The sequence below is a fragment of the Lonchura striata genome, chromosome 26, assembly GCF_046129695.1.
Source record: "Lonchura striata isolate bLonStr1 chromosome 26, bLonStr1.mat, whole genome shotgun sequence".
Lineage (NCBI taxonomy): Eukaryota > Metazoa > Chordata > Aves > Passeriformes > Estrildidae > Lonchura > Lonchura striata.
In genome coordinates, this window is record NC_134628.1 from 6,343,754 (window position 1) to 6,363,357 (window position 19,604).

At 50.8% G+C, this 19,604-nt stretch overlaps 1 protein-coding gene across 4 annotated transcripts in view; it reads right to left on the reverse strand.

The window, feature by feature from the left end:
• HIVEP3 (HIVEP zinc finger 3) overlaps positions 1 to 19,604 on the reverse strand; it is a 292,362-nt gene that overhangs the window by 90,134 nt on the left and 182,624 nt on the right. For all 4 annotated transcript variants that reach the window (XM_021528378.3, XM_021528379.3, XM_077788482.1 and 1 more), the window contains exon 4: positions 11,557 to 11,651. The gene's annotated coding sequence lies outside the window, so the exon portion shown is untranslated. The remainder of the gene's footprint in view (positions 1 to 11,556; positions 11,652 to 19,604) is intronic.

Below are 19,604 nucleotides of genomic sequence, written 5' to 3' on the forward strand. Positions count from 1 at the left end.
TTCTGCTGAGCTGCAGCAGGATGAGCTCCCAGCACAATGCTCAATGAGGGCCTTTCTCCCCGGCAGGGTGTTTATTCCCATTTATTCCCATTTATTCCTGCACAGCCCCGGCTCTCACCCCAGGAAAGCTCCGCTCCCGGAGAATGGGGCGATTATGTGGGATTTACGCTCTGCCAGCAGGGCTTCCCCGGTCCCAGCCCCAGCCAAGCAGCGCCGGGGCCACAAATGTCACCATTGATGTCCCCAGCATCCTGCTGAGATAAATAAAGCTCGTTATTCCAGCACAAACAGGTGACAACGGGGGTTTTTCCCAATTCTTCACAGGTTTCAATCTCTTGCCTGCTGTGCAAGATTATCAAATCATGGAAATATAGAATAATGGAATCATGGAATCATGGAATCACTGAATTATTCAATCATTGAACAATTGAGTTATTAGTATATTCAATATTGACTATTGAATTATTGAATCATAGAATAACAGAGCTATAGCATCACAGAATCATGGATATACAGCATTTTTGAATTATTGAATAATTTAGTTGTTATTATATTCAATATTCAATTGAATATTGACTATTGAATTATTGAATCATAGAATAACAGAACTATAGCATCACAGAATCATGGAGATACAGCATTTTTGAATTATTGAATAATTGAGTTGTTATTATATTCAATATTCAATTGAATATTGACTATTGAATTATTGAATCATAGAATAACAGAACTATAGCATCACAGAATCATGGAGATACAGAATTTTTGAATTATTGAATAATTGAGTTGTTATTATATTCAATATTCAATTGAATATAATATTCAAAATTCAATTATTATTATCTGCCATTATTATATTCAATATTCAGTTGAATATAATATTCAATATTCAATTATTAATTTTGAGCTGTTATTATTATAGTCAATATTCAATTATTCATTGAATATTGAATCACTGAATTACAGAAACACAGAATTATAGTATCACAAAATGATGGAATCACTGAATTACTGAATAATTGAATAATTGAGTTCTTGTTGTTATTATATTCAATTATTAGATGTGAGCTGTTATTATTATATTAAATATAAAATTATTCATTGAATATTGAATCATTGAATCACAGAATCATGAAATTCTAGAATCACAGAATTATTGAATCACAGAATAATGGAATCACTGAATTACTGAATAATTGAATTATTTAATTATGGAATCACGGAATCATGGAATCACAGAATTATTGAATCATTGAATTATTGAATGATTGAATCACAGAATTACTGAATAATTGAATTATTGAATTATGGAATCCCAGAATGCTGGAATCACAGAATTATTGAATCATTGAATTATTGAATGATTGAATCACAGAATCATAGAATCATGGAGTCATTCCATCATTGTGTCATTGTATCATTGATTTATTGAACCCCAGAATGCTGGAACGCTTTGGGGTGAAAGGGACCTTCCATCCCATCCCACCCCAGCCTCCCGTCCCAGGAGCTCCAGTCCTGTCCAGCCCGGCCTGGGGCACCTCCAGAGATGGGGATGCTCTGCTTCCCTTCCCACCAGGCAATGCAATGAATAAACTCATCCCAAAGGGCTGCACTGTGGCTCTGGGCAGATCTCCTCCCCGCTTGGAGGAGGGTTATTTCCCTGGGGTGTTTCATTTTCGCTCTGAGTGTCATTTCCTTAATGAAGATGAATGAAGGAAACACCATTTTAAAGAGCCTGAGCCCTTGCAAACAAAACCAATTCCCCTCTGCTCAGCCTCAGCCTCTGCCACCCTTTTGCCTTGGTAACAATTATTTTCTTTTTCAGCTGTTTTTGCTGCCTTTGAGGCAGCGATTCCTGACATGCACAGCAAATCAGGTCTGAATTAGCCCAAAACTGACCCTCTGCTCCTTTCCCTGCTGCCAGTTCAGAGCTAAACAAATTTACTGAGCAGCACTTGTGATCCCAAGCTCCCACAGCCAACGCCAGCGGATCCTGGGCAGCCTGACAAACCCCAAAATTCCCATCCCCTGGAACCCAGGAGCCTGGAGCAGCAGTGCCTGACTGAGCTCAGCCCTGATGTCCTGTTTTGCCTGCTCTGATCATGATAAGACTCTCTTTTTTTCCATTCACAGAGTAAACAGGCAGTGACGGTTTCCTCCCACCTCCTCACCTCTCCAGGAGCATCTCTGCCCACCTGCTGCAGGCTGGGGCACCCCGGGAGGCTCAGAGGAGAGATCCTGAGGCTGCTGCCACCCCTGAAAGTCACCTTCACCCCAGGAAGCTCAGAGGAGAGGTTCTGGGTCTGCTGTCACCCCTGAAAGTCACCTTCACCCCACCAGGGGAGGAGGTGGCAGCATCCAGACCAACACCCTCTGACACCCCGAGGATCCTGACACAGGTTTCTGAGCATCACCACAAGAGTTTCCAGCCCTTTGATGGTTTTCCTGTTGTTCTGTGTTGAATTTTAACCATATTTTTTTGTTGTTGTTGTTATGGATTAAATGCGTGAGATGTGTTTCTTATTGGGACTCAGGTGTTTGTTAGTTCTTATCTCTGTCACAGTCCCACCAACCCTGAGTTCTGCAGCCCTTCACTCTGACACACTGGAAATGGAGCCCCATCTCTCTCTACAAGGCCTTTTAAGGAGAAACTGTCCAATCAAGAAATGACACCTAAATTATTTTTACTTTTAACCCTATAACCAACCACCCATGCCCACAATGAGGGCTTTTTATCCAATTACACAAAACCACCCAAACCCATGGAGGAGAAGGAGAAGAAGGAGAAGGAGAAGGAGAAGGAGAAGGAGAAGGAGAAGGAGAAGGAGAAGGAGAAGGAGAAGGAGAAGGAGAAGGAGAAGGAGAAGGAGAAGGAGAAGGAGAAGGAGAAGGAGAAGGAGAAGGAGAAGGAGAAGGAGAAGGAGAAGGAGAAGGAGAAGGAGAAGGAGAAGGAGAAGGAGAAGGAGGAGGCTCAGCCTCTGCCCCAAAACCTCCATCTTGGTTTATATATATTACCACATTCTAAAACCCCAAACTCCGAGTTTCCCACCCTGTGATATCACACATTTCTGTTCAAACTCCACCCCCACAATCCCAGTTCTGCCATTCCCTTTTGGAAGCCTCTCCACGGCCTCAGGTCAGTGCAGAGTTCTCCTGGGGGTCAGTGCCTGGCAGCACAGAGTCTCCAATTCTCTGCAGCCAGGGTTCCAGCAGTTCTGCAGTGAGGTGGGCACGTCTCCATGACTTGTGGCCATCTCTGGTGTGCTCAGGGTGGGCTTGTTGGGGTGTCCTGGGTGGGGACAGGAGTTGGGCTGGGTGGTCCTGGTGATCCCTCCCTGCTCAGGACATGCTGTGGTTGTGTGAGCTGGGGCACACAGAGTGGCACTACTGCCTCCAGTCTGCGCTGCCTCCTCATGAAGAACAAAAACTCTGCCCTAAATCTGCCCCCCAGCAGCTCCAGAGGAGGAGAAAAGCCCTGAGTTCCCACAAAAAGCCTCATGTGCAACTTCAGAGTTTGGTACAACATCCCCGGGACACTGGGCCACAGCTCTGGCTCAGCTTCTGGTTCCCGTTTCCCAGGGCACCAGTGAGGACACAGGGCAGGTTCCCTTTGCTTGGGGACACCAGTGAGGGCACAGGGCAGGTTCCCTTTGCCCAGGTGAGGGCACAGGACACCCTGGATGGTTCCTGGAAGAGGAACGAGCCCAGCACAACCTCTTTGGTGAGCACTCGACCCACCACTGGCAGCACATGAGAACCTTTTGTGGGTGCAGTAAAGAGGACCTGGGTGGAGCAAAGGTGACCCTACACTTTCCTGGATCCCAGATTATCCATGTGAACACCCTGCAGGTGTTCTCTGATCACCTGAGCCTGTCAGACCCATGGTGGCACCCCCTGGTCACCTCCTGCCTACCAGAGCTGCTCCCACTTCAAAACTTGGCACATTTACAGAGCAGTGTTACCCCAGGATCCCAAATCCAACACCAGCAAATCCTAAACAGCCCCATAAAAATAGAAGTGCACCATTCCCATATGGGGGCTGAAAGCTGGGGTCCTGCAGAAGCGTTTCCTGGCAGTCCAAAGGAGGCCAAGCCTCCAAACCTCTGGGAAGAGCAATGCCAGCAGTGCCCCAGCGTGGGGATTATTTGTTCCCGTTGCTGTCCCGCTGGAGATCACAGCTTTGGAGGTTTTGGCCTTTCACACAGAGCAGCCCTGGGATCCTGTCACTCCCAAGCCCCACCACCGCTGGGATTTGCTCAGCTCAGGGAACCTGAGACACCCCTGCTCCCTTCAGCTCTTTCGGTTCCTTCTCCTTATTTCACACCCAGCCCTAAATCAGCTCCAGCACCTGGAGAGGAACATCTGGGGCTGGACAAGAGGCCAGAGCTCATTTTGGGAGCTGCTCGTGGCTGCCAGGCAGGGGTGACCATGGCACCCAGCAATGAAGATTTGTTCTTACCATCAAAAAGAACAAATCTGGGAGCTGGGAGCTACAGCAAGGAAGCTGTTCCCTCCCAGGGGGTGGGATCAGAGAATCTTTTTGGTTGGAAAAGAGCTCCAGGATCATCAAGCCCAGCCTGTGCCTGATCCCCACCTTATCACCCAGACCAGTGTCCAGGCCTGCCTTGGACACCTCCAGGGATGGGCACTCCAAACCTCCCTGGGCAGCCCCTGCCAAGCCCTGACCCCCCTTTCCATGGGGAAATTTTTCCCCAATATCCAAGAATGGGATTTTAAGAACTTCCAGAGCTCCTTTTCTGTTGTTGGGGTGAGGGGTTGGAGCTGGGGGGGAACAGGAAATGTTCCCTGCCAGACAGGGCTGGGCAGGGACACCTCTGCTGCTGGGGCTGGATTGATGGATATTCCCTTCTGGGAAAAGCCTTTGGGATTCTGGAGCTCAGCATCCCAGAAATGAGGTGGGAAAAGAGCTCCAAGGACATCGAGTCCCAGCTGATCCAACCTTGTCCCCAGCCCGGAGCTCCGAGTGCCACATCCAGGAATTCCTTGGAGACAGGGCCTGAGGTGCCAGTGGATTGTGCTCCTTTGAAACAGGAGCAGCTCATGGTTAATTAACATTAAAGGCTTAAAGGGCTGTTCAAATTTGGACTCAGAAATCCAACCCGAGCACCCAAACCCTTAAAGGAGCTTCTCCCAGGCTCATTGCATCCCTGGAGGGATCCTGATTTCTCTGCTTTCAGGGACACACACACGGAGCCTTTCCCAAGCATTTCTGATTTTGGGAACCTCTCAGCTCAGGTTCTGCTTCTCCCAGATTTTCGGCAGAAGCCATGAGCTGCACAGCAGAGAACGAGGGTGCTCCTGGGTGTGGCAGCTCCTCAAACAAAAAGAATCTTGCAACTGGGGAATTATTAAGGTTGGAAAAGACCTTTAAGACCTTTAAGTCCAACCACCAGCCCAGCACCACCATGGCCACCACTGAGTGCCACATCCACAGGTTTTTTGAGCACCTGCAGGGATGGGCACTCCAAACCCCCCTGGGCAGTTCCAAGGCCTGACCCCCTTTCCATGGGGAAATTCCTGCTGCTGCCACCCTGAGCCTGCCCTGGCCCAGCCTGGGGCCGTTCCCTCTCCTCCTGTCCCTGTTCCTGGAGCAGAGCCCGACCCCCCGGCTGTTCCCTCCTGTCAGGAGCTGTGCAGAGCCACAAGGTCCCCCTGAGCCTCCTTTTCTCCAGGCTGAGCCCCTTCCCAGCTCCCTCAGGGATTCTCCAGCCCCTTCCCAGCCCCCTCAGCCCCTCCTGGGGCTCCAGCCCCTTCCCAGCTCCCTTCCCTGCCCTGGAATTCCCAGCCCCTCCAGGTCCTGTTTGCAGTGAGGGGCCCAGGACTGGACAGGGCTCAGGAGGAATTAGGTGACAGAGTGGGAAGGCTGACTCATCTCCTGCTCCTTAGATAGCCATGAAATGCCTTCCGCCACCTCTGGCTCTCTCCCCCATAGCTCTGAGCACACTCAAGTTTTTTATCTCCATCAAATTCCCCGAGGAATTCCTCATTCCTTCCCTCAGCCATTATCTCTCATTGGATGTGACATCCCCAGCTCTGTGGGTCACTGTCCCTGCTCTGAATGTGCTCTGCCACCTCCCACACACCTCCAGGAGAAAGAGCTTGTCCAGTGTTTAATGTGACATTTCAGCCTTAGGGGAAAACCAAAAAAAAAAAACCCAAAAAAAAAAAAGAACACCAAATGTGGAGAAAATCCAAAAACTCCTCCTGACTGTGCAGGCCTCAGTCACAATCAGCAAATCACCTCGGCTGTTTCACCTCAGGGTAAAACTTGGAAAGCTCAGTTCCTTTCTATGAATCACCCTCAGCAAACAGCCCCGATTAAGAGATAAAACATTGCTACCACAACAGCAGCTTGGGCAGGGATTTATTTTTAGAAGCTGCTTAAAATAGTGCGTGGTACCTCGTTCAAAAACATCCCCTGCGTGCTGGTACGGGCTGATGCCAGAGCAGTCAGACACTCCTGAGGGACACACACTTCACACCCTCCCCAGGACTCCTGCACAGCACCAAACTGAGAGAAAACACTGAAAAAAAACCAGGACGAAGCACAAAATTGGTCTTAACACCTCCCTGCCAGCGTAGTAAGATGCCAGGGTTTGGAGAGAGGGGTGTAAAGCGATGATTCAAAGCAGATTTTGGAAGTGACAACATTTCCCACTAAAAAGTGAGCAGAACATGCTCTTTGTGACTTTGGGGAAGGGTTTTGGGTTCTGAGAGCCAACCCTGGGGCTGAAACAAGCTCTGCTGCAAAGTCTTGATTTGAGAAGCCACTGACAAGGAGGTGCCACTGTCCCTGTGGGACCAGCAGGGATCTGGGGACAGCTTCTGATCTGGCACTGCCAGCACAACCTTCTGCACCAGGGAGGGGTGGCAAAGCAAAGTCACAGGATCACAGAATGTCCTGAGCTGAAGGGACCCACCAGGATCACCCAGCCCAACCCCAAACCCTGCCCAGACCCCCACCAACCCCACCCTGGGCATCCCTGGGGCTCTGGCAGCCTCGGGGCCGTGCCCATTCCCTGGGCAGCCTGGGCAGTGCCAGCACCTCTGGGGGAAGAACCTTTCCCTGAGCTCCAGCCTGCCCTGCCCTGGCTGGCTGTGCCCACCCTGCACCTCCTTGTGCCCTTTTGGGGTGGGCGAGGACAGGGCTGAGTCCCACCAAGGTCAGATGTGAAGGATACAAAACGCCAGAGCTTCATGGTGTTGAAGCCAAGTATGACAAGAAAAGCTGAATCAAAACCTGAACTCCCCCTGAGCTGGCACTGGGGAGGTCCCACTTTGAGTGCTGAGACCAGTCCTGGGCCCCTCAGGACACGGACACTGAGGGACTGGAGCATGTCCAGGGCAGGGAATGGAGATGGGAAGGGGCTGGAGCCTCAGGAGAGGCTGAGGGAGCTGGGAAGGGGCTGGAGAATCCCTGAGGGAGCTGGGAAGGGGCTGGAGAATCCCTGAGGGAGCTGGGAAGGGGCTCAGCCTGGAGAAAAGGAGGCTCAGGGGGACCTTGTGGCTCTGCACAGCTCCTGCCAGGAGGGGACAGCCGGGGGGTCGGGCTCTGCTCCAGGAACAGGGACAGGAGGAGAGGGAACGGCCTCAGGCTGGGCCAGGGCAGGCTCAGGGTGGCAGCAGCAGGAATTTCCCCATGGAAAGGGGGTCAGGCCTTGGAACTGCCCAGGGGGGTTTGGAGTGCCCATCCCTGCAGGTGCTCAAATAACGAGACGATGGTCCTACCAACATGGTTCACTGGGATTCAACCAAAGTTTAAATTTGATGATTTGGAAGAGATTTCCAATACTTGGGATCTTTTAACAATGAAAACCAAAGGGCAAAGAGAAGCCTGTGAGTCTGGAATATGAGGAAGACCAGGCTCTGTCAGCACCCCTGGCCCCTCATCCCCAATCTTCCCCGGGCAAAGCCCGCTGCTCCTTCAGCCTGGCAGAACCCAAAGCCACCTCCATGATCTGACTGAAGCCCTGCAAGGAATTAAATCCAAAATGGGAGTGGAGGGGCTGATGCTGATGGAAAATTTACTCCTGTGGCAGCTCCTGCTGTGTAGCCCTCACTCCTCATGGATCCATCGGGGCAGGCACACGTGCAAGGATCTGTTTGGTGGAAATCCCAGCAGCTTTTCCAGGGATGGAGAACAGCCAGGGCAAGATGAAGCAAAGAAGGGTCTTAGGCTGGAAGATGTCGCCGGGTGTGTGCTCTGTACCGTCTGTCAGAGCTGGGGCAGGGCTCTGCTGCTCTTTGGGCACTTTTCTTTCTCTCTCCCACAGCCAATCCTCCCTCCAGGAGATCTCTGCTGTCCATGGCCACTGAGTGTCCCTGCATGGCTGAGAAAATTCCATCATCCATGGGGAGATGCTGCGCCCAGGGGAGGAGCCAAGCATTCCTACCTGGATCCAATCTGACCTGGGAACAGCACAGCAGCCTCTGCCCCCTGTATTCCCAGAGGAGCAGCTTCCTTCCCCTGCATTCCCAGAGGAGCAGCTTCCTTCCCCCTGCATTCCCAGAGGAGCAGCTTCCTTCCCCCTGCATTCCCAGAGGAGCAGCTTCCTTCCCCTGCATTCCCAGGGGAGCAGCTTCCTTCCCCTGCATTCCCAGAGGAGCAGCTTCCTTCCCCCTGCATTCCCAGAGGAGCAGCTTCCTTCCCCCTGCATTCCCAAGGAGCAGCTTCCTTCCCCTGCATTCCCAGAGGAGCCCAGGCCCATCTCCCCCAGCCCTGGAGCTCCAAGGAAAACTCCCCCCTTGTGCAGATCCTGCTCCAGCAGAAGCACAGCTGGCACTGCAGGAGGGCTGAGCCCCCCTGGGATGGGGCTGAGCCACTCCCTGACCCACAGGGGACAGGGCTGCTCTGACCCTGGCACGGCTTTGGTTGCACCATTGCATTGGTATTTTTAATTTCCCTAATAAAGAACTGTTATTCCTATTCCCATATCTTTGTCTGAGAGCCCCTTAATTTTAAATTTATAACAATTCAGAGGGAGGGGGTTTGCATTTTCCATTTCAGGGGAGGCTCCTGCCTTCCTCAGCAGACACCTGGCCATTCAAACCAGGTCAAAAAGTGAGGAGAAAAGCCAGGGACATGAGCAAGTGGGAATAGAGGCAGCTCTGGGTGAAGCTCACAGTGGAAAATCCCAGGAGGTTTGGGACTGAGGGAAAATGCCTTGTGTGGGATGGGGCTGCAGAGCAGGAGCAGAACACCTCTGCGTCCACAGAGGAGATTTGTACAATTCTCAAAAAAATCAAACCCAAAAAAATGTATTTGAAGACACCCAGGGAGAGCTGGGTCACCTCCACATGGGAATGGGGACAGGAGATGGATTTACTGACAATGAAAGATGCAAGAGAAGATGGAGAATTAATGGCTCTAAATGCTGGGTGCATAATTCTCCCTAAAAGCCCAACCAGGCAGAGATTTTTACACTGCCCAGGTGAAAGAACTCGAAAATATCCCTAAAACTCACAGAGCTTTTCAACAAAACTCCTTAGTTCTGTTTTTTATTCCACACAAATACAAGCCAGGTGGCCAAATTAATCCTAATTAACCTGATTAGGTTTATTGCAGGGCTAAGAATCATTCACTGGTACCACAAGGGGTTTTTTTCCCCTCTCTCTCTAGAATTCCCTTTGTGCACCTGCTTTTAACACCACCCTGATGAGAGCACATCCCAGTACAATTCCATTATGGCTGGGAGAGGTTTCATCCATCCACCGAAATTCAGGGAATAAATGCAAAACCATGCACATTATGTGCTCTCTGCAGGGATATTTAAAGCTTTTCCCCTCAAAGTAAATCAGTTTTATGTCGTTAAAGCCCTTGAAAATATCAAGCTGCAAGGCTTTGCTCCCAGAACTTTGTTTCCTCTCAGTTTCTTGTGACTTTGGGGAAGGCAGGTCACGGGGAATTGGCATTTCCCACTGGAGCTCACCCCAGAGCCAAACTCTGCTGCCTCAGTTTCCCCCGGAATATGGGCATAGCATTTCAGAGGTGCTGAAAAGACTAATCCATGATCATTTCTAGGAAGTGTGAGGTGAAAAACAAGCAGTAATTTTTCTGTTTGTTTCAATTTAAACTTCCAGAAGCAGTGGATGGCACAGGGAAAGCCTAAAATCAAAAATGCTCTGACAAACACAACAGCAAAGCCTGGATTTAGACTCCTCCTGAGGGAAAAACAAATTAATTCATTCTATTTGCACTTGATCACCTTTGGGGCTCTGGGTTTGTTTTTATTTCTTATTTGCTAAGCCCTGACAGTCACAGGGACACCAGCAGTGGCTGCCCACTGGATTTTATCCCTGTGGGCAGCCTGTGGCTCTGCCCCTTTGTATTATAAACATAAATCTGGTCTATAATAAAGCTTTTATTCCTCAGAAAGTCACAAATCCCAGAATTCTTACCATCTCCACCAAAATGAACCTGCATAGACACAAGTACAATCATGCAGTGTTGGAAAGAAGGCAAAATCCCAAGGATTTGGAGCATCCACTGGACACGCAGAGCTGCTTTAAATCCATGAAGTAAACCCTGTTTGCATTTCTGCCCTCGGGGTGTCGGCCCCAAACTCTCCTTGGGGAATGAAGGTTGGCAAAGGGCAGCTCCGAGGGCCCCGTGGCAGGTGGGGAGTGAAGGAAAAGGCAAAACTCCCCAGGAGAAAACCTGAATTTCTGATTTGCTAAGAATGGTTTGGGTTGGAAGGGAAATGAAAACCCATCCACTTCCAGCCCAGGGATGCCTTCAGCTGCTCCAGCCTTGGGCACTGCCAGGGATCCAGGGGCAGCCACAGCTGCTCTGGGCACCTGGGAGAGCCCAAACCTCTCCACAAGCCTTGCCAGGTACAAACCCCCTGCATTTTCCAGTGGGGAACAGCACTGGGGGCACCTGGAACCATCCAGGAAATCATTATTTCCTTTCCTTTATCCCTCTGGTGCAATGGTTTTTGGTCCGAGTTTTTATCCTTGGCTCAGGAATCTGAATCCCAGAGTGGTTTGGGTGGGAGGGGATCTTCAATCCCAGCTCGTTCCACCCCAGGGACCCCTCCCACTGTCCCAGGAGCTCCAGCCCCAGTGTCCAGCCTGGCCTTGGGCACTGCCAGGGATCCAGGGGCAGCCACAGCTGCTCTGGGAATTCCAGCCCAGCCCCTGCCCACCCTGCCAGGGAACAATTCCCAATTCCCAAAACCCAACCAACCCCCAAATCACAATCGCACCCCTGTCACACTCCAAACCCTGCACAGAACCAGGCCCTGACACCACAAATAAACTGATTTTTCATCACAAACGTTCCAAGCTGACAAAATCTCCTCCATGGGACACAAATCCCAGCAGCCTGAGGAGCTGTGTTCCATTTTGCACCTTCTGGACCTTTTGCAAGGAAAATGAGGCATTTTCAGAGTGCTCCCAGGATATCCTGAGATGGAAGGGACCCACTAGGATCATCAAATCCAATTCCACAATGCCAAAGGGAAAATGGGAGCTCCAGCATGGGTTGGTACCTTTAAAATGCATTTGAAGGATAGAAAATAAGATTTTTCTTACTAAAATTGCTGCAGATATCAGGCTGGGACAGGCTGCAGGTGCTTCAGAGGCCAGGATTAGGAGTCAAAATGGTCTTGATAAATTGTAGAAATGGTCTGTAAGAAACAAGAAAAAAAAAGAAAAAGACACTTCAGGAATGATGGTGGAATTGGGGAGGCAGGAAGAATCAATGGCATGGCCACCAGGGAGATAAAGTCAGGCTTGAAAGGGTGAGTTTTGGGAAATCTCAGGATTTCCATGGGTCACAAAGTGACCAGGAGCTGAACATGAAATAGTGCAATAAAATAAAACCCAACATTTGCTGTGATGCAAAATATCCAACAAATAAAGGGAACTTTCCATCTTTCCATGTCTGGCCCCACTAAGGTTCTGGTGTTGGACATTTCAATCAAATCACAGATAAATTCCCAATGAGGACAAGGAGAACGGTCTAGATGGTGGAGAGAGCACAGAGTGGAAATCCAGAGAGGAAAATCAGATTTATGGCACCATTATGGTTGGACATTTCTGTCAAATCCCAGATAAATTCCCCAAGGAGAATGATCCTAGATGGGTGGAGAGAGCACAGAGTGGAAATCCAGAGAGGAAAATCAGATTTGTGGCATCATTATGGATGGAAAAGCCCTCCAGGACCATCCAGCCCAACCACAAACCAGCACCACCATGGCCACCACCAAACCACGTCCCCAGGTGTCACACCCAGGTGTTTGTTGGACATTCCCAGGGATGGGTGTGGGAACTCCAAATGTCCCTCAGACATTTTTGGATGTTCCGGGCCCAGGTCAGAAGCATTTGAGCCCCTGGCACAGCTGGAAACAGCTGTGATTTTGGGTTTGAGCTATGGAATGATTTACCAACCTTGCAGGAAGAACAAGGAGTCACAAAAGTTTAGATATTAGAGTAGAAGTAGTCACAAAGTAAAGGGAAGAATTTCTGAGTGCTGTACAGGGGGGTTTTGGTTTTGTACATGGGGGTCAGAAGTTTTAAGATGGATTTGGGATCTGGGCCTGCCCTGTCCTCCCTCTTTCTCCTTCCTCACCTCCATGTTCTTGGTGATGTTGGCACTCACAGGTTGGTTTAGAGTAGAAAAGCACAATTTAATATAGGTAATAGGCATTGGGAAAAACTGTAAACATGTAACATGTAATGTACCATATAAAAGATAGAAAAGCACCATTTAATATAGGTAATAGGCATTGGGAAAAACTGTGAACATGTAACACGTAATGTACATATAAAAGATAGAAAAGCACCATTTAATATAGGTAATAGGCATTGGGAAAAACTGTAACCATGTCACACGTAATGTCCCATATAAAAGATAGAAAAGCACCATTTAATATAGGGAATATGTATTGGGGGAAACTGTAACCATGTCACACGTAATGTACCATATAAAAGACAGCAGCAGCCCTGGGTGGGAGAGAAGAAGCAGTCGGGGTCAGAGAGGATGTCAGGGTGTGTATGTGCCTCTGCCTGAGCTGTGAGCAAACCACAGCAGCCCAAGGAGAAAATCTTTTAGATAACTTGCAATAAACTGCCTTGAGACCAAACAAGAGTCTGCTGAGCCTTTCTTTGGAAGCTCAGGCTGGAGGAGAAGCTTTTCCACCACACGAAGCCACCCTGACCCAGGCTGGTCTTTCACTCACATTCCCAGCGTGGGGATTCATTCTGAGTGAAAACCACAGGAGGAATCACCCTGGCCTTCAAACCCACCCTGAGGGACACCACAGGAAGGGAAAAATCCCCTTTAGGGTTTGTCAGGGTGGCACAGCCCTGAAGTGCAGCAGGGATCCCAGGCTGGACACCAGGAGGTGTTCCCTGAGTGGGAGTGCAAGGAATTCAAGGGTCTCCAACACCCAGATCAGGGAATTTCAGGCACAGCCCACCAGGAGGTGGCTCTGCCTTGGACTCACAATTTTATTTCTCTACAAGGGTAGAAAAACCCCTTAGGAAGCAACTCAGTGGCTCAATTACCCAAGTTAATTAACCAAATTAACAGCTGGGGCCGTGGCCCCTTCCAACACATCATCCACACGGGCAGAGGGATCTGTCTGCACAGGGGAAAGAAGTCAAATTCCATCAATTTTGTGGAGAAGAAAAGCAGAGATTGAAGAGACCAAGATGTGCCAGCATCACCCAGAGGGCGAGGATCTATGGAGGGGGAGCCCTGCCCAGTGGAACAATCCCCAAATGACCCCTTTAATTAGAGAAAAATTTAAAATATTCAACTCAGATATTTGCAGGCGCCCTGCACGCGACAGGATCTCAAACCAGTTTTATTTTTTGCACCAGTGTGACTTCCCACAGAGCAGGAAAATCTTCCTTTGCAGGTGGAAGGCTCAGCAGAGCTGCTCTGGTTCCTCAGCAGGAATCGGGCTGGGGCTGGGGCCAGGGGGCTCCCGAGGGCCTGCCAGGATTTTTGGCATTTCCCCAAAGCCCAAAAAGAGATCCAGAGCGGGCTCTGCTCCCCCAGGCTGCCACAGGTCCCTCCCTGGGCTGGCAGAGGGGTCCCAGCTCCGTTTGGGGACACTTTAAGCCAGGCTTGTCACCAACAAAATCTTCCTTGGGCACAGCTGGGAACGGGGAGGATCTGGGAAGTTCTGGGATTTTCCCAGGGATCTCACGAGGTCAAAAGGAGCCTCCCAGCATCACCCAGGCACAGAGGAGCTGCCCCTGGATCCCTGGAGAGCCCAAAGCCAGGCTGGACAACGGGACACCTGGGACACTGGGAGGGGTCCCTGCCATGGACACTGGATGGGATTTAAGGGCCCTTCCAGCCATAATTCCATAATTCTGTGCTTCCCGAGCCTATGGTTTGAGTTTTGCCTCACTTCCAGGGATGGAGCAGCCCCAGCTGCTCTGGGAATTCCATCCCAACCCCTCCCCACCCTGCCAGGGAACAATTCCCCATTCCCAAAACCCAACCAACCCCCAAATCACAATCGCTCCCCTGTCACACTCCAAACCCTGCACAGAACCAGGCCCTGACACCACAAATAAACTGATTTTTCATCACGAGTGTTCCAAGCTGACGAAATCCCCTCTGTGGGACACAAATCCCAGCAGCCTGAGGAGCTGTGCTCCATTCTGCACCTTCTGGACCTTTTGCAAGGGCAATGAGGCATTTTCAGAGTGCTCCCAGGATTTGCTGCCCCCAGAGCCCTGTGACCTCGCCAGGCCTCCCCAGCCGCAGCAGGATCTGGAATGTCTACGTTTTCCCTAGAAAATATTTTCCAGGAAAAGTATTGATAATATTTTCTGAAAATATCCATGTTTTCCTGGAAATCTGGAGGGGAATTCAGGACTGGGCTGCCCTGCCCACCAGGAGCAGCCACATCAGGGCTCCCAGCCTGGGAGGGGATGGAAGTTCGGGACTGAAATCTGTGGACAGAGCAGTGAAAATGCCAAAAATTCCTCTGGGCAACACCCCCTGCTGCCCTCTGTCCATGCCCGGGATGGGATGGGATGGGATGGGATGGGATGGGATGAAGATCCTGAACCATTCCATGATCACCAAGCCCTCGCTGCCACCTGGCTGTGGAGAGCCTGGGAGAGCTCAGTGCCAGAAGAGGCTTTTATCACAAGGGAATTTTCATTTTAACACCAACATTTTTAAAAAACAAAACTAAATCAGGATGACACTTCAGAAGCACACAGCGGGAGCTGCCCTGCCTGCAGCAGGAATTTCTGTCCCATCTCTCCCTGGCTGCTGAGGCCTCCCCAGCCACAATAACACATGGAAAAGACTGCTGGCCTTGCTGATGGACAAACATCCCAATATTTCCTTCTGCATTTCTGTGACAAGTGAAGCTCCAGCCTGGTTCAGCCACAGCCACAGCCAGGCTCCTGCTGCTCAGCTCCAGCTTAACTGGGAGGCATCGGCCCCTCCTGGGCTGGGAACAAAGAATATTAGGTTAAAATGGGAAAAAATAACAAAAAGGGAGCAGTGCAGGCACTGGAGATGAAGCAGCTTTGGAACCTCTTTTATCAGGGCAGCTCCCACCTCTAGGCTGGAGTTAAAAATTCATATCCCAGCCACAGGTGTGAATTCCCAAAAATTCCACTCACTGTCTCCGAGCCAGGGCAGGGTGGCAGCTCCTGGGAGCTCCTCTGAGTGTCCTGGGGGCTGGTGGCTCCCAGCCCCAGTGTCCAGCCTGGCCTGGGACAGCCCCAGGGATCCAGGGGCAGCCCCAGCTGCTGCTGTCCCTGCAGGGAGGTGACGATGGGGCTGCAGCCACCCTTCAGCCCAGGCTCTCACAGGGACAGGGCCTCGTGCTCTCCTTCCCTTCCAAACCCTGCCTGGCACCTCCTCACTCCCACGGCACGGAGCGACCTCCTGGATCTGCAGCCTGAGCAGCTCAGAGGTGCAGATGTGGAGCAGAACCCAGAGAAATTCCCTTTGTCCAGGAGAACCCAGAGAAATTCCCTTTGCCCAGGAGAATCCAGAGAAATCCCCTTTGCCCAGGAGAACACAGAGAAATTCCCTTTGCCCAGGAGAACCCAGAGAAATTCCCTTTGCCCAGGACAACCCAGAGAAATTCCCTTTGCCCAGGACAACCCAGAGAAATTCCCTTTGCCCAGGAGAACCCAGAGAAATCCCCTTTGCCCAGGAGAACCCAGAGAAATCCCCTTTGCCCAGGAGAATCCAGAGAAATTCCCTTTGCCCAGGAGAACCCAGAGAAATCCCCTTTGCCCAGGAGAACCCAGAGAAATCCCCTTTGCCCAGCGGCTCTGCCCTGACCCCAGAGCAGCACAAAGCTGCAATCGCTTCTCCCATCTCATCCTTGCAGCACCTTCAGCTCCAGGTGAGCCCTGCTGCCCTCAGAGCACAGCTCCAGGATTCCCCACAGCCCTTGGAGCCCGGGAATGTGGAAACAACGGGAATGCCAGGCTCGGGAAGGCTGCATGGCAAATAAAGAGCTAAGAGAGGGTTTCCCAGGAGGAGAGGCTGGGACTGCTCCCACCCTCGTGGTCAGCCCAGCATGACAAAGCCTTGGTTTCATTCCCTGGAAGATGACAGCAAAGTTCTGCTTAGGCGTGATCCTAATCTGATGTTAATTCATCCTGATTCATTGCTCAGAGCACAAGAGGCCGGGCAGGAAATGAGCAAAAAGCATTACTGAGAAAGAAAAAATTTAAAAAAAAATCTCTGATTTCACTCTCGGTGGTGTGGGGAGTGAAGCTTTGAGGATGCTGTGCTTGCTGCACCTGAGCATATTCACTTTTGTTTTGGTTTTGGCTCATGAAGAGCTCTTTCCCCTCACCCTGAGGAGCACTGGATGCAGTTCAGCTCAGCAGCAATGGCCCTTTGCATCTCCTTCCTGTCAGCAGGGGAAATCACACAGAAATGGGGCAGTTTTGGGGCTTTTTCCTCCATCTTAGTGGGTGAACGGGCACTGCAGAGATTCAGCTCCTCAGTTGTCAGAATCTGAGCTATTGATGATCCCCAGATTGTAGAAAGTCTCTGTCTTTCAGCCCCGCTGCCAAAGCAGAAGCCATAATTGGTCTGTGCTGGTTTCCACGTTGTTTATTCTGTTTATCTCTCACATGTTCTGCTGCCCTGCCCAGCTCTGTCCTGCAGGGCAGCGTGTGGGGCTCTGCCCTCAGTGGGATGTGACAAACATTAAATACCAGAAACTCCCTGGGCTGGATTTACAAGAACGTGCCAATATCTGTCACCTACGTTGGACAGTGTGTCCCCAGCCTGAACCAACAGAAAAATGCCAACACCACAGTGAGACATGGAGGGCATGAAGAAGGAGAAAAAGGACAAGGCACACCCAATTTCCTCCATCTTGTCCCCTTTGGACCCCTCATCTAGAATCCTAAAATTTTACTTTTGCACCCGTGCCACACAGAATTATTACTGATATCAAACACTCAGAGCTTGTAATTCATCCTGTAAGATTGAAAACTCTTTTCCATGGCCAGAGATCACAGCCAGTGTCTCTGGGGGCTCTGTCCAGGGGGTTCTGACCCCTGCCAGGGTCCCAGACCTGCCAGGGCAGACAGAGGGATGCCCTGGATTCCCACACTCAGTGCTGTTACCTGCTGAGGATTTCACCTCGGCTGGGCCCGGTTTTCTCTGTGATTCAGGAGCCTGGATGGTTGAGCTGCTCATTTCCTTGGCCAGCTCTTGTGCTGGGAGGATGTTTGGGATGCAGCAGTGCTGGGAGATGGAGATCCCAAACTGCTGCCCTGCTCAGAGCCACTGCCCTGGCTCCCAGCTGGGCTTTCAGAGCTGTTTTCAGTCCCAAATGAGATTTTTTCACCTAAATGCCTTTGGAAGCTTTTATCCTCCAAGAAAGGAGGAGCAGAAGGTGCAGTCCCAGCCTCTCCTCCTGGGGAACCCTCTCTTAGCTCTTTATTTGCCATGCAGCCTTCCCGAGCCTGGCATTCCCGTTGTTTCCACATTCCCGGGCTCCAAGGGCTGTGGGGAATCCTGGAGCTGTGCTCTGAGGGCAGCAGGGCTCACCTGGAGCTGAAGGTGCTGCAAGGATGAGATGGGAGAAGCGATTGCAGCTTTGTGCTGCTCTGGGGTCAGGGCAGAGCCGCTGGGCAAAGGGAATTTCTCTGGGTTCTCCTGGGCAAAGGGGATTTCTCTGGATTCACCTGGGCAAAGGGAATTTCTCTGGGTTCTCCTGGGCAAAGGGAATTTCTCTGGATTCTCCTGGGCAAAGGGAATTTCTCTGTGTTCTCCTGGGCAAAGGGAATTTCTCTGGATTCTCCTGGGCAAAGGGAATTTCTCTGGGTTCTCCTGGGCAAAGGGGATTTCTCTGGGTTCTCCTGGACAAAGGGGATTTCTCTGGATTCTCCTGGGCAAAGGGGTTTTCTCTGGGTTCTCCTGGGCAAAGGGGATTTCTCTGGGTTCTCCTGGACAAAGGGAATTTCTCTGGGTTCTCCTGGACAAAGGGAATTTCTCTGGGTTCTCCTGGGCAAAGGGAATTTCTGTGGGTTCTGCTCCACATCTGCACCTCTGAGCTGCTCAGGCTGCAGATCCAGGAGGTCGCTCCGTGCCGTGGGAGTGAGGAGGTGCCAGGCAGGGTTTGGAAGGGAAGGAGAGCACGAGGCCCTGTCCCTGTGAGAGCCTGGGCTGAAGGGTGGCTGCAGCCCCATCGTCACCTCCCTGCAGGGACAGCAGCAGCTGGGGCTGCCCCTGGATCCCTGGGGCTGTCCCAGCCCAGGCTGGACACTGGGGCTGGGAGCCACCAGGGAAAGTGTCCCTGCCCATGGAACAACATCAGTTTTAAAGTCCCTTCCTTTAAAAACCAAAATAATTCCGGGATTCGGTGATGTGGCTCCTCAGAGCAGCACCTCCAACCTCTCCATGGATCCATGAAATTGGAAACTCCAGGGATGTCCTGACATCAAGACCCCCAGGGGATCCTCATCCCCCTTTTCCCAAGGTTTGAGAGCACAATCCAAACACGAGGCCCTCAAAATAAATCTGCTCTGGAGCACCTGAGTGCCCGTGGCAGCTGCTGTTCATTCATTCCCCCACAGCCACGCCAAGAGAGCACCTAAACCAAGGGAAAAATGATTCCTGTGACCCACTCCTGCTGCTCCTTGGGTTTATTTCACCCAAAAAATACTTATTTAATATATTATATGATAATATCATATTTATTTTGGGCTGTTCAGGCTGATCTCTGCCTTTAGAAATGGCTCAGGGCAGCAAGGAGAGTCGCAGGCAGGGGAAGCACGAGGCACTTCGAGGTTTTGGCACTTCTGCAGAGGAAAGGTTCTCTGCTGCTCTAAAGGAAGTGGAGAGAGGCTGTGAACTGAGATTGAACCAGCAGCCCTTGAGGATGCAATCAGTCAGAGAGAAGAGGGGAATAAAAAAACCACCAAAATGTCTTTGCAGAACATTGGCCATTAGCTCCATCTGCGAGCAGAAAATGGCACCGAGGCGCAGAGTCCAGCAGGAAATCAGATGCTCAAACCTGTGTCCTAACGACTCGCTCAGGTAAAAATCCTTTGCTTCATCTTCCCCAGTGGTAAAAAATGAAAAGTTTCACTCTGCAGCCCCCAAAACGGGAATATCC